The 13,113-nt window shown below is 39.7% G+C and overlaps 1 protein-coding gene across 11 annotated transcripts in view; it reads right to left on the bottom strand.

Moving 5' to 3' along the window:
• The window catches only part of UBE3A (ubiquitin protein ligase E3A), a 100,111-nt gene extending 87,261 nt beyond the window's left edge, over positions 1-12,850 (bottom strand). For 6 of the 11 annotated variants that reach the window (XM_084997436.1, XM_013999067.3, XM_084997347.1 and 3 more), the window contains exon 1: positions 12,257-12,793. The gene's annotated coding sequence lies outside the window, so the exon portion shown is untranslated. 11 annotated transcript variants of the gene reach the window in all.
• Between the last annotated feature and the right edge of the window lie 263 nt (positions 12,851-13,113).

Below are 13,113 nucleotides of genomic sequence, written 5' to 3'. Positions count from 1 at the left end.
TAGCCACTGGCCTACACCACAGCCACAGCAACATGGGATCTGAGCTATGTCTGCGACCTACAGCAGAGCTCACAGCAACACTGGATCCTTAACCCACCGAGCGAGGCCAGGGATCGAACCTGCGTCCTTATGGGTGCTAGCTAGATTCGTTTCCACTAAGCCACAACAGGAACTCCAAACCTAATATTTTAAATTGAGGATCTGCTGGTAAATCTAGGCTGAATGGTCACATTTATATATAGGAGTAGAATTTGGGGATCACAATCGCTGTGCATTGGAAGAGAACTGAACTTACAATGTGATTCTTGGCCCTCCCCTTCCCTCTGGGTTCTAAGAACATTTCCAAAAGCTAATAAACTATGCTTATTTACCTACCTGAAAAACTATGAAAGGTAAACTTACAATCTGCCACTATTTAACATGTTATCTTTCCCCAATGTTTACTTAAGTGGCTTACTAATAGTGCAAATCTTATCTCAGTTTAGATTTCAAATGAATCTATGGAGACCCTTAAGAATTTCCAAATTACCAGAATTTTTTCAGTTTTCCTGGCTTTAATGATAAATCACTTACTCTAGTCAACAATTATACCATCTGAAAACAGAAGCAAATGCACCACACATATAGTTCCAATGATTTATTATTGTGAAATTTTCCTCTGGATTTCTTTTGCACATGGATAAATTGAGTTCAATCTTACGCACAGCATAATCTAAAATTAAACCTAGAATTATGTTAGCACTCAGCACGCACACACACGCGCGTGCGCGCACACACACACACACACACACAAAATTCCTAATGCAATATACCAAAAGAATTAAAGGTAGGTGGATTTTCCCTGAAATAATCACACACACACATTTCCATTTTAATTTATTATATTTCATCTATCAAATGTAGCATCTAAATTCATAAAATAAAATCTGAGCTCAGGACAACAAAAGACCACTGGCTTCTAATTTAACTTCAGAATACTTTTTAAAAATTTACACCATATTATCACAACATTGTAAATCAACTATACTTCAATAAAATTTTTAAAAATGAAAAAATTTGCAACATTTAATTTTAAGTGAACTGAACTGCATCTGTTAAAAGATAGAGTTGTTTTTCTAAAGATCATACATACCTGAAGGATATAAATATTAAACACTGAGGACATTTAATTTTCTATTACTATCTAGTAAAATATTTCAGTGTAGCCTAATTACAAATTTTCTTTTGAGCAGTTATCAACTAGAGTAATATTTCTCTAATTGGAAAATAAAAAGTGCAATTCTGATCACTCAGTATATGAACATTCATCCAACACTCAAAAATGTCTGAAACTGCAAATGGAAAAAAAAAAGGAGACATTTTTCTCATTGAATCTTCAACTCAAGAGTAAAAAAAATATTTGATTTCAGTAGAGATAAACACTTAATCAGGAAAAGCAGAATTCAATAACTGTATCATACAAGAAAGCCCTAAAAGGGCGTTCCCATTGTGGCTCAGTGGTTAATGAACCCGAATAGCATCCATGAGGATTCGGATTTGATCCCTGGCCTTGTTCAGTGGGTTTCGGATCTGGTGTTGCCATGAGCTATGGTGTAAGTTGCAGACGTGGCTCAGATCCTGCATGGCTGTAGTTCTGGCGTAGGTCAGAGGCTACAGGTCTGATTCGACCCCTAGTCTGGGAATCTCCATATGCCACTGGTGCGGCCCTAAAAGACAAAAAGACACACAAACACACACACACACACGCACGCACGCACGCACGCATGCACGCACAAAAAAAAGACAGAAAGCCCCAACATTAGTAAGTACAAGGAGATCCTCGAAGAAGGCTGAGACCTACAGGAAAGGTAAAATTTGTCGTCTGTCTTCCAGGTAGACAGAAATGCACTGGGCAAAAGGTTGGGAACGAGGCTGAATAGCTCAAAAAAACTGAAAAAAAAGCCAGAACTGCTTGATGGTTCTGAACAAAGAAGGATGTGAGACAAAGAGAATCCAGATCATATGGGACCTTTTTTTTTTTTTTTGTCTTTTTGCCATTTTCTTGGGTCGCTCCCGCGGCATACGGAGGTTCCCAGGCTAGGGGTTGAATCGAAACTGTAGCTGCCAGCCTACACCAGAGCCACAGCAACATGGGATCCGAGCCGCGTCTGCGACCTACACCACAGCTCATGGCAATGCCGGATCCTTAACCCACTGAGCAAGGGCAGGGATCGAACCCGCAACCTCATGGTTCCTAGATGGATTCGTTAACCACTGAGCCACGATAGGAACTCCTCATCTGGGACCTTTTTGACCTATTAAGGATTCTGCATTTTATTCTAAAAGCAATGGAATGCCAGAGAATAATCTTAAACAGAACGTAACAAGGTTAGACTTGTATTTTTAAAAGATCACTATAAAAGACAATTGTTATTTGTTCACAATACTCTAAAAGAATCATAAACTATGGAGAACTGATGACGCTCACCCAAGTTAATTGATACAAAATCAACACCAGCAAATGATCAAGTGTAATAGAAAAATGATCCTATTTACAATGAATATATATATAGTATCTAGGAATAAACTTAATAAAGTATGTGTAGAAAGCATTTATGACGAAAATTATAAAATATAAAAGAATAAATGGCAAGATAAACTATGTCAATTCTCAAGTTAATTTATGTATTCAATGCAATTCCAATTAATATCCCTGAAGGAATTTAATATATTGGTTTTAAATTATTATGGAAGAGTAAAGTCTAAGAAGAATCAAGAAAGTTCTGAATGGAGTTCCCACCGTGGCGCAGTGGTTAACGAATCCGACTAGGAACCATGAGGTCGCGGGTTCGATTCCTGGCCTTGCTCAGTGGGTTAACGATCCAGCGTTGCCGTGAGCTGTGGTGTAGGTTGCAGACGCGGCTCAGATCCCGCGTTGCTGTGGCTCTGGCGTAGGCCGGTGGCTACAGCTCCGATTCAACCCCTAGCCTGGGAACCTCCATATGCCGCGGGAGCGGCCCAAAGAAATAGCAAAAAGACCAAAAAAAAAAAAAAAAGAAAAAAAAAGAAAGTTCTGAAAAAGAAAAAGGGGTAAGCTTTGACCCACAGATTTCGAAGCTTAAAATAAAGCTATTTGAAATAAAACAATGTAGTACTGCTGTTAAAAAAAAAGTCAAAAATTAAAAAGAATAAAGAAACTAATATCAATCCCAAGCATTTGGCATATGATACAAGTAATATTAAAAAAAAAATTAATGGAGGAATTCCCATCATGGCGCAGTGGTTAACAAATCTGACTAGGAACCATGAGGTTGCAGGTTTGATCCCTGGGCCTCGCTCAGTGGGTTAAGGATCTGGCATTGCCATGAGCTATAGTGTAGATCGAAGACGCGGTTCAGATCTGGCGTTGCTGTGGCTCTAGCAGAGGCCGGTGGCTACAGCTCCGATTAGATCCCTAGCCTGGGAACCTCCACATGTCGCGAAAAGACGAAAAGATGAAAAAAAAATTAATGGAGAAAGGACTCAATACTTAATGTTGGGACTTGTTTTTCATATGAAAAAAAAAATTGATTCCTAACTCCCTCCCAGATGGAACTAAATGCAAAAAAAATAAAAAACAAAAACCTCAACTATCTCAACTCTCAGCAGACAATATTAAAAGGGGGGTTCATCAATAAAAAACACAAATCATAAAAGACTCATGAGTTTGACTTCAAAAATTGATTCTGTATCCCAAAGGGAGTATCACAATGGACAGCAAGTAGAATTTTATGTTTTATTTTTATTCTCATAACTTCCCTAGCTGCATTATAAAGCAAGAAGGTTCAATGAGATGATCTCCAAGGTCCTTTACAACACAAATGTCTCTTAACTTTCTTTTTAAAACATTAGCTTATGAAACATTCAAAACATACAGAAAATAATAAAATTCACAGCCATATATTACACCACCCAGAATTAATAATCAAGGAAATGTAAGTTAAAATGAGATGTCATTTCACTCTCACAAATTGGCATAAATTTTTAAATATGACAATCTCCAGTATGGGCTAGAATGCTGGAAAAAGAAATGCCATATACTACTGATAAAGTATACACTGACGTAACCATTTCAGAGAAGAACTTAGCAACATCTAGTAAAGTTAAATATATTCACAATCTATTTCCCAACAATCTCACTTCCACGAGTCCACACAAAGAAATGTGTAAAAATGAGCACTACAGCACTGTTTACAATAGCAAAAAAAGGAAACAACTCAAAACATCTGTTAGTAGTGGGACACATACATTTTATATATTATGCAATGATATATAATATACATGTTTAACCATATAGCAGCTAAACTGAACAAACTAGATCTATAAGCATCAACATCTCAAAAAATATTAAAAAAAAAAGCTGATGAAAGATATGTACAATGCAATACCATTTTGTTAAAAGTTTAAAACACAAAACCCAACACTGTATATATTGCTTATGGACACAAGTATACATATACAGTAAAGGTATAAACAAGGATATGAAACTCAAGCACCTCAGGATAGTTATTAGCTTGGGTAGGGAGAGGGTAATATAGGGCTTGGGGTGAAACTGCTACAATTGACTATGTAAGACTGCACTGCTTCCTCAAAGGATCAAAACCGGCATAATTCATATCTGGGTGGTAGGTAAATGAGTATTTGCTATGTTATTTATATTTTAAGTGTTTTGTAATTAAAATGCATACATACATATTTTTTAAAAAGATTAGCATATAATATCCAAGCTGAAAACTACCTTGGATATCATCTAATCCAACCTACTTCTTTTATTAAAAAAACTAAGAAAAGATATCAGAATAAGAATATAAAATACTCCTGCAGTCAGGGCAATGTTAAACACATACTAGGCAGTTAAAATATCACTTAAGGGAATTAGATCTTGATTGCTTCAAAGAAAATCTTGGTAGGCTGAATAGTGAGTGATCAGCCCCAATTTCTCAAGATCTGCTATCAGCAAGGAATATAGATGTGCATGCACACACATGTGCACACATGCCCTCCCAGGAATGCCTTGTCAAATTCAGCACAAGCATAGGCAGTAAAGTGGGTCTTTGGCTGAAGCCTAGAGTGTTCCTGATCATACTTAGAGTTCATTAGCCCACAGCAGAATATCTAAAAGTAGTCTTCATCTAGAACTTACAAATCTAAAATGAGACAGAGAGCAAATATTTACTGTTTACATAGAATCTTCAATCCAGGAGTAAATAGTTTAATTTTAGTTGAGATTAAGTGACCTACCTGTCTTCCAACTGAGAATCACCTATTTTTAAGGTCACCCCTCCCTACCCATCATCTACCCAAAAGATGGAAGAAGAACTGGGGGAAGGGGTAGACTTTTTACTGAGTTAAATGAAACCTGAAGATTTTACTTTTTCATGTTGGAGATAATTTGAAATATAATACATTGGGCAATAATTACATCTAAATAAATGATTTTAAATACAGAAATCTACTTTTATGTATATAAAAGTCTAAAGTTAAATCAGCATTTAACATATTATATACTTAAAGTGTTCTCATTTCAACATCAGAGTCAACATTTAAGAAGCAGTTACATTTTATCAAGCACAATGTACCCTTGTATTAGCTACCAAACTCTACCTGTTAAATTTTCCATTTTCCCTGTTTTTTGTGTGTGTGTTTGTTTGCTTTTTAGGGCCGCACCCACGGAATGTGGAGTTCCCAGGCTAGGGGTGGAATGGGAGCTACAGCTACAAGCCTACACCAAAGCCGCAGTAACACAGGATCCAAGCCGCGTCAGTAATCTACACCACAGCTCATGGCAATACCAGATCCTTAACCCACTGAGTGAGGCCAGGGATCAAACACTCATCATGGGTACTAATCAGATTCACTTCTGCTGTGCCACAACGCGAATTCCCCTCTCTGTTCTTTAAATATGTTTAATACGTGTCCAAGTGCATTTAGGCTGCTCATATAACAAAACACCATAGACTGGGTGGTGTATAAACAATAGAAATTTATTTCTCACAGTTTAGGAGCCTAGCAAGTCCAAGATCAAAGCAGGGCAGAATCCATGGCTGGTGAGAATCGGCTTCCTGGTTCATAGATGGTAGTCCTCTGGCTGGAACCTCATAGAGCAGAAGTGAGGGAGCGCTTTAGAGTCTTATAAAGGGCACTAATGCCATTCTGAGGACTTCATCTCATGACCTGTTCACCTTCCAAAGGCCCCACAATCAAATATCAACACATCAGGAGGGTTAGAATTTCAACATAAGAATTTTTGGGGGGTAGGAGGACATAAACATTCAGTATACAGCAATATAGCAAAGTAGGTAAAAAAACTGAGTATGAATGAAGCAGCATAAGTAATTAGGGAACTTTCATTTCTTAGGAGCTCTCAATTTTAATTATCTTAAACAGCATGGTTTTCTATCACCAACACGGAATACAACACATTATCAGCTCACTTCAGCAAACTAGAGAAGAAAAATGTTGCTTAGTTATTCTTCATGTGAAATAGGATTTATCAATTAGTATACACATCACATCGGGACTCAAAAGACAGGTATTTTTTTATTTCCCAAAACAAAACTTTAACGTCTTTATTCATGGTACACTGGAAGGTTATCAATACTGGCGCATGTACACACAAAGCACAATAAATAGAATTCCTAAGAAAAAGTACTAAGATAATCAAAAGCCGAAAATAACCCATATTTTTCCCTGTGACCCATTAGCTTTATATAGAAAACATTGCTGGACATTTCATCCTTTCCCTTCCAAAGAACAGGATTATGCTTTATATATGATAAAAGATAGCAAAGTATTTATGGCCAGTATGAAAAAAATCCTGTAGTGGTATCTGCAGTGCTAGAGGTATCATCTGAGAAAAAGAATATCGCTTTTAAGACTACAAGGGAGTGATACCTCTGCAGTGCTAGAGGTATCATCTGAGAAAAAGAATATCACTTTTAAGACTACAAGGGAGTGAAAAAAATGTGACCTTTGTCCACACTGAGTGGTACATACCTGTCTATTCTCTTTTGTAGCGTCTTAACATTTAATTTGGAAAAAATTCATAATAATTTTTTATTCTGCATCAAATAATATATAAAAATAAATGAGTTAGAATATTGGCTATAGTTCACAAGGGCAATCCTAAGGCTACTTTCTCACATTCAAGAAGAAGGCTAAGTTAGAAGTCTATTAGAAACCTGAAATGGATAAGCCATTCTTTTTGATACAAGGAGACAAAAGTCATCAAATGAAAAGAATATATGTAGAAGTACTGGTAGCATCTTCATTGAGCTCCTAGCCATGTAATTTGTGTGCAGCACTACTTGTCTCAAATGTGAACAGGAACATTCTGAATTACTAGAAGTATACACAATGGACACCTATTAAGAACTAAAAAGAGCTACAAGCCTGCATACCACAAAGAGAGGGGTCAAAAAAAAAATGTCTAATGTTTCATTTCTGTTACATAAAGGGATCTGAGCTTGACTAACCTCAACTGATCCCAAAGGATACAGACGATCAACTTCTAGAACACACTGAACTGTTAAGAGTCATCACAGTAGCCTCCACATTGGCCAAGCCAAGAGTTTCATTTGAAGGAAGACTTCACCCTGCTTGTCTAAGTGTTAAGGGCTCACACATGACCTCCTTGCTTTTAAATGCAGCATAGATGCTAACTTTTAATTAATAAAGTCTTACTAGAGCAATCTCTTCTACGATCCACATATGACATCTTGTATGAGATTCTGGAGGATTCCTAAAATTGAACTTCGTGAATAATGGTATCTAATAAGGTTCCAAGTTTCTAAAACCTCTTTTCCTTTCCGATCAACCTTATTCACTTGCCATTTATCACAGTAACAGGAGATGTCAAAAGTAACCAACTTGTTTCCCTAGGCAAGTCACTACATCAGCCATAATGTCACTTTATACAGCAGTATTAATCTACTTTTTCGAGAATGTTCCCATTTAAAAAACACAATCCCCTGAAACAAAGCAATTATCACTTTTATTTAATAGAAGGAACAGAGACAAGGCTTAGAAAGCTAAATGGCCTATTCATTCATGCCCAACTAGGAAGCTAGAAAGTATGAACCCACAATCGTCTGACACTAGAGTTAGTACTTCTTTTTGAAACCAATGATTCTTGATGGCTTTTGTTCACAGAACCTTTTGAGACTCTGAGGCAATTAAAATTTTATATGTAATTTTAGGGCATTCACAGTCGCAAGGCTTAAAATCAAACAGTAATAACTGTCAGTAAATCTCATATGCAAACAGTAGCATTCATTAAAAAAAAGTATACTGGACTTATTTAATTTTTAGATAGACTTTATACTTAATAATCTTCTTTTTGATTTAATATCCATAACAGCATTTACTCATTGAAGATAACTTAGAGCAAAGCATTATAAGCAACATTTCTGAGATTAAATGAAAATGAAAAGTTGGCAAAGAAATCCATCATATATTTTATTAATAAGTCATCTTACTTAAAAACTATTTATATAGTATCTTTAAGTATTTCAAACATTTCATGTTTTGGACATAGAATATATGCTTGTATATTAATACGACTTCCAATTTTACTTTATTTTATTAGAAGAAAAAACCCCTACACTAACTGCTATAGTCCAAAAAGGTCCATTGATCGTTATCTTGCTGAAAGTTCCCTTCTACTAATATCACAGAAAACACGTAACTCCAAAAGGTGAGTAGGTATTCTCAAAGCAAAATAACACTCCTGCCAAAAAGTAGGACACGAACACGTGCCATTTTGCACAATCCTGAGGCTCAAACTGCAGCCCTGGCTCTGCCATCTGTTGACTTTAAGGAAACCATTTTTGAGTTCCTGCTTTGGCACAGCAGGTTAAGGACCCATCTCAGCTGTGGCTCACATTCGATCTCTGGCCCAGGAACTTGTATATGCCATGGGTACTGGCAGGAAAAAGGGGGGGAGGTGGGGGGGGGAGAAAAGAAAGAAAGCAGGAAGAAAGAAAGAGGGAGGGGAGAGAGAGAGAGAAGGAAGGAAAGGACAAAAACCATTTTAAAGCTCTGCACTTCAGATTTCCTCAGGTGTAAAATGACTGGAGTAACTGACCTCAAGGATAGTCCTACTCAGGCTTAAAAAAATCTATAAATTTATGACCAGAAGATAGAATGACACTTACCCCCAGAAAAACCCCAGAGTATTTACAGGCAACTGCTAAACTAAGTTTATATATATATATATATATGAACACTAAAACACTATGTGCCAGATACTGAGTGGTGGACTGCGACCAGGATATTAGGATATGAAGTGTCTAACATTGACAGTGTTTTTAGGAAGGAGTAAAACAATTTTCTTTAGAAGAGATGAGAATGGGAGGTCTTGGAAGGGCACCAGGAGAATGGGGCTCCATTATATGACAGGGTTTTCCCAAAAAAAAAAGAAAAAACCCTGCTACGGGGATACTCACCAGACTATATGCTTCCAAAGACAGAGTCATGAGTCTTGTCTTTATGGCCCCTACACCTAGCTCAGCCTTGATATTTATAGCAGATATCCAATAAATGTTAGCTGGCCACTTACTAATAACTAACTCACTCATACTCTGGTAATGCACTAGCTGGTATATACAGGAGTCCCTGCCTTTAAAGAGTGAGTTCAAAACCAATGAGCAAGAAAACAATGTAAAGGATAATATAATATGTCCACTGTATAGAAAGTGCTTTGAGACCATTCAGAAAAACTGGGTAGGAAGACTTCAAAGGATAATACTTATTGAGTGCCTATGTGTTAAGCATTTTACATTCTTCAATCCTAAAAACTCTTGAGTTAGTCTCACTATTCCATTTTACAGATGACAAAACTTGCAGCTCAAGAGTAAGATACTTGTCAAGGGTCAGACAACTAGGGTAAGCCAGAATTTAAAGCAGGATCTAATTACAAAACTATTTCCACAATACATACCATAATGTCTTTGATTTTTATACTTTACTTTTACATTTGCAGTGGGGAGAAAACAGGGACTGTCAAAATCAGCCAAAACTTTGTTGCCCTGAATCACCAAATAAAGAGTATCTAAGACTTATCCAAGTATTTTACTTGAAAAAAATCACTTCTGAAAAATTATCTTCACTCATAAAAATCTGAAAACTAATTTTTTAACAGCTGCATATGTACTTAATGTAATGTTTCTACATTTTAATCTATACAAGTACAGGTCTAAACAAAAGGACAAAACATGACTGGAGATCATAACTAGCCATCATTTAAGAAAACAGACCCCTGTAAATATTATTTCATGTACTTGTGTTGAAAAAGTTAGGTATGATCTGTAGTTTTAGATTATTCCACTGACTGCATGTTGAGAGAAAAAGAAAATTATTCCAAAATTGTTTTAAAGGGAGAGAAGATTCTTTTTGGAGGGAAGAGAGGAGGAGCTATTTAGAAATGATCTGTAATTTAAGAAATAAAATTGATTATATGTTACATGTCAAAGACAATATAGGTACCCAATAAATCCTGTTAAATGGACCTGCCAAGTGGAATGAGAATGTGTCTTCTTTTTTCCCTTTTGACTAATAAGAACCCTTATTTTAAGAAGTTATTTTTCAAACCATGAAAAAAGTGTAAATCTGAGAGAGATGAAATAAAGGCAATTCCAAAACCTGTAAAAAGGAATCAAAACATTGTAATTTGTATCTCCGCGTAAACTTCTCAGTAACCCAGCAATGCCAGAGGATGGTGAACATGCTATTCACCACACCAAAGTTAAAAATATTGACACAATAAGATTTCCACAGTTTACATTCTAATTTTGTAAACAGAGATCATCATTTCCTGAAGCTACTTCTTGTTTCTGTTTTGTCGTGATTAGTTTCTTTAAAGGTCCTCTGGTCATTCCTGGGCTTATCATCACCATCATTAATATTGTATTCACTCCGCTAAAAATGTGAAAAGTACCTCAGAATTTACCAGCTGCATCTAATTCCAAAATTATTACACTTCTTTTTATCTTCCTAAATTCTAAACTTTTTAAAATGGTTTACAAAATAATCTCTTAAATAAGGGTACTGACTGGTCAGAGGTGTAATATAAACACTTATCCTACTTATCCAATTCATTTGACAAGATTTATTGGGTATCTCAAGTTTCTTTCACATTTTTTAACAGCTGTACATCTAAACCTTAGATCACTTCCATTTCAAACCCTCTTCTCTCCCACCCCCAACCCCCAATTCTGGAATAATTTGTCTTTCAATATTACAAGTAGTGGAATGATCCAAAATTATGGCTCATACCTGTATTCCTTCATAATTGATGGAGATAACTTTGGACTGTAAATCCCATATGACATTAGTTTACATTTTTAACAGCACCCTAGACACTTAGTAAATATAATACCAAACAGCCTGTGTAATGTTTCTATTTTAACATATCCAGAGGACGTTTTAGAAAATTCGGAAATTAAATTATCCTTCGAGGATTCTAAGATTAATCAAGCAGCGTCCATATTATTTTTTTCATTTTAATGCACTAAAGCATTTGCCGCATTAAATTCTGATTTTACCAACAAACACCTCTACACTATAACGAGCCCTTTTCATGTTCTCAATTGGGAGAAGAGGGGGAAAAAAGGCCAACTGTTTACAGGCTGCATTTAACAGTCCCCAGCAAACACCGTAGTTCACGTTTAATTTCAAAATCGCGATAAGTAATCTGTGAACACGACCCTTGGGCTTGATTTATCATTTCATCCGCCCTCCGTCCCCACCAGTCCACCCCCAAAAGCTCAACCCACCCAAGCACACGTCTGAATATTTCTTCATCATGAAGACCAAAACCTCAAGAACACCAAGAAAGAGCTTCCCTCAGAAGAAAAACGCCAGCGCTTCGCAGCCTGGGGCCCAGACCCGCTCGGCGAGTCCCGCTCCAAGGAAGGCCACCTCTCGACGCCCTGCACGCCCCGCCCCGGGCCCGCTCGCGTCCCCTCAGGCGACAAAACCCTCCCTCCGGCGCCCCGCCAGGACTGACAGTTAGGACAGCAGCAGCCGCTGCTAGCAGAGGCCTACTTCTGGCATGGACCCTCCAGACCATGGGACCCCAAACACTAGCCCCGGCGGGGGTAAGGGGCGTCCATACCCTCGCCAAAGCCGTCCCGGAGAGAGCTTGGGAGGCAAAGGGGACAACGGGAGGTGCCGCCTAGCCTTTCCCATCCCAGGCCCCGTCTTTCCCCGTCCAGGCCCCGTCCTCAGCCACACTGACCTGTAGTCGCCCCCGCGCCTGGGCTGCGGCCCTCGCAGCAGCAGCCGCCTCACTGGTCGTCGTCGCCCTCGCCCGCCGCCTCCGCCCGCCACCGCCTCGTTCCCTTTCGCTGCCGCCACCGCCGGCGCTCATGCGGGACCCGCGCTTCCTTCTCCGGAGACCAAGGCCGGGAAAAGGGGCGCAGGGGCCGCAGAAAACCCCGCGCTCGTCGCCAGCCGCTGCTCCGCCGCTGCCTGTCCGCACACGGGGTGCTACGGGACCCCGCCTGGTCGGGGCTAGGTGCGAGTTGCTACGAGCACGGCACCGAGGATGAGCCGAGGGACGCGCCGCCGCCCGCGGCAGTGAGTGCCGGGTCGGGAGGGGTGAAGCGCAAGTCGGCTGCGGCGGCTGGGGGCGAGGGCCGGAACCGGCAGAAGGCTAGGCGGAGGCGGGGTGCGCGAGCGAGAGGAGGGCTGTATGTTGAGGTTCTGGCGCAGGGGATTCAGGCTGTCTTCTCCTGCAGTCACCCCGAGCCGAGCGCCACCATCTTGGGAAAACGCGGATCTCGCGGTCGCGGCGCAAGCCGGGAGGACAGGCTGGGCGGGCCGAGTATCCCGGCAGACACCGCGCGCCGCCGGCCGGGCGAGGGCTCCAGGCCTGGACGCAGGGACGCAGGGCGGGGCCGGGGTACGCGCGGGTGGGCGCAGCGCTCTGCCCCGCCCTCCACCTCTAGCTCCGCCTCCTTCCTGCTTGCCGTCGTCGCCAGCGCAGGGGCAGTTGGGAAGGGGAAGTGGCTCGCGGCTTCTCGGAGTCCTCCCAGGGTCGGTCGCCATTTTGGGGCTGGGAAGAGCTGACTGTACATCTTTTGAGCCACTGCA

Source organism: Sus scrofa, chromosome 1 (genome assembly GCF_054392235.1).
Source record: "Sus scrofa isolate SSC_HxYL_T2T_F1_AM1 chromosome 1, Sscrofa_HxYL_maternal_Yorkshire_Landrace_v2.0, whole genome shotgun sequence".
Taxonomy (NCBI): Eukaryota; Metazoa; Chordata; class Mammalia; order Artiodactyla; family Suidae; genus Sus; species Sus scrofa.
This window is presented reverse-complemented; position numbering and strand designations above follow the sequence as displayed.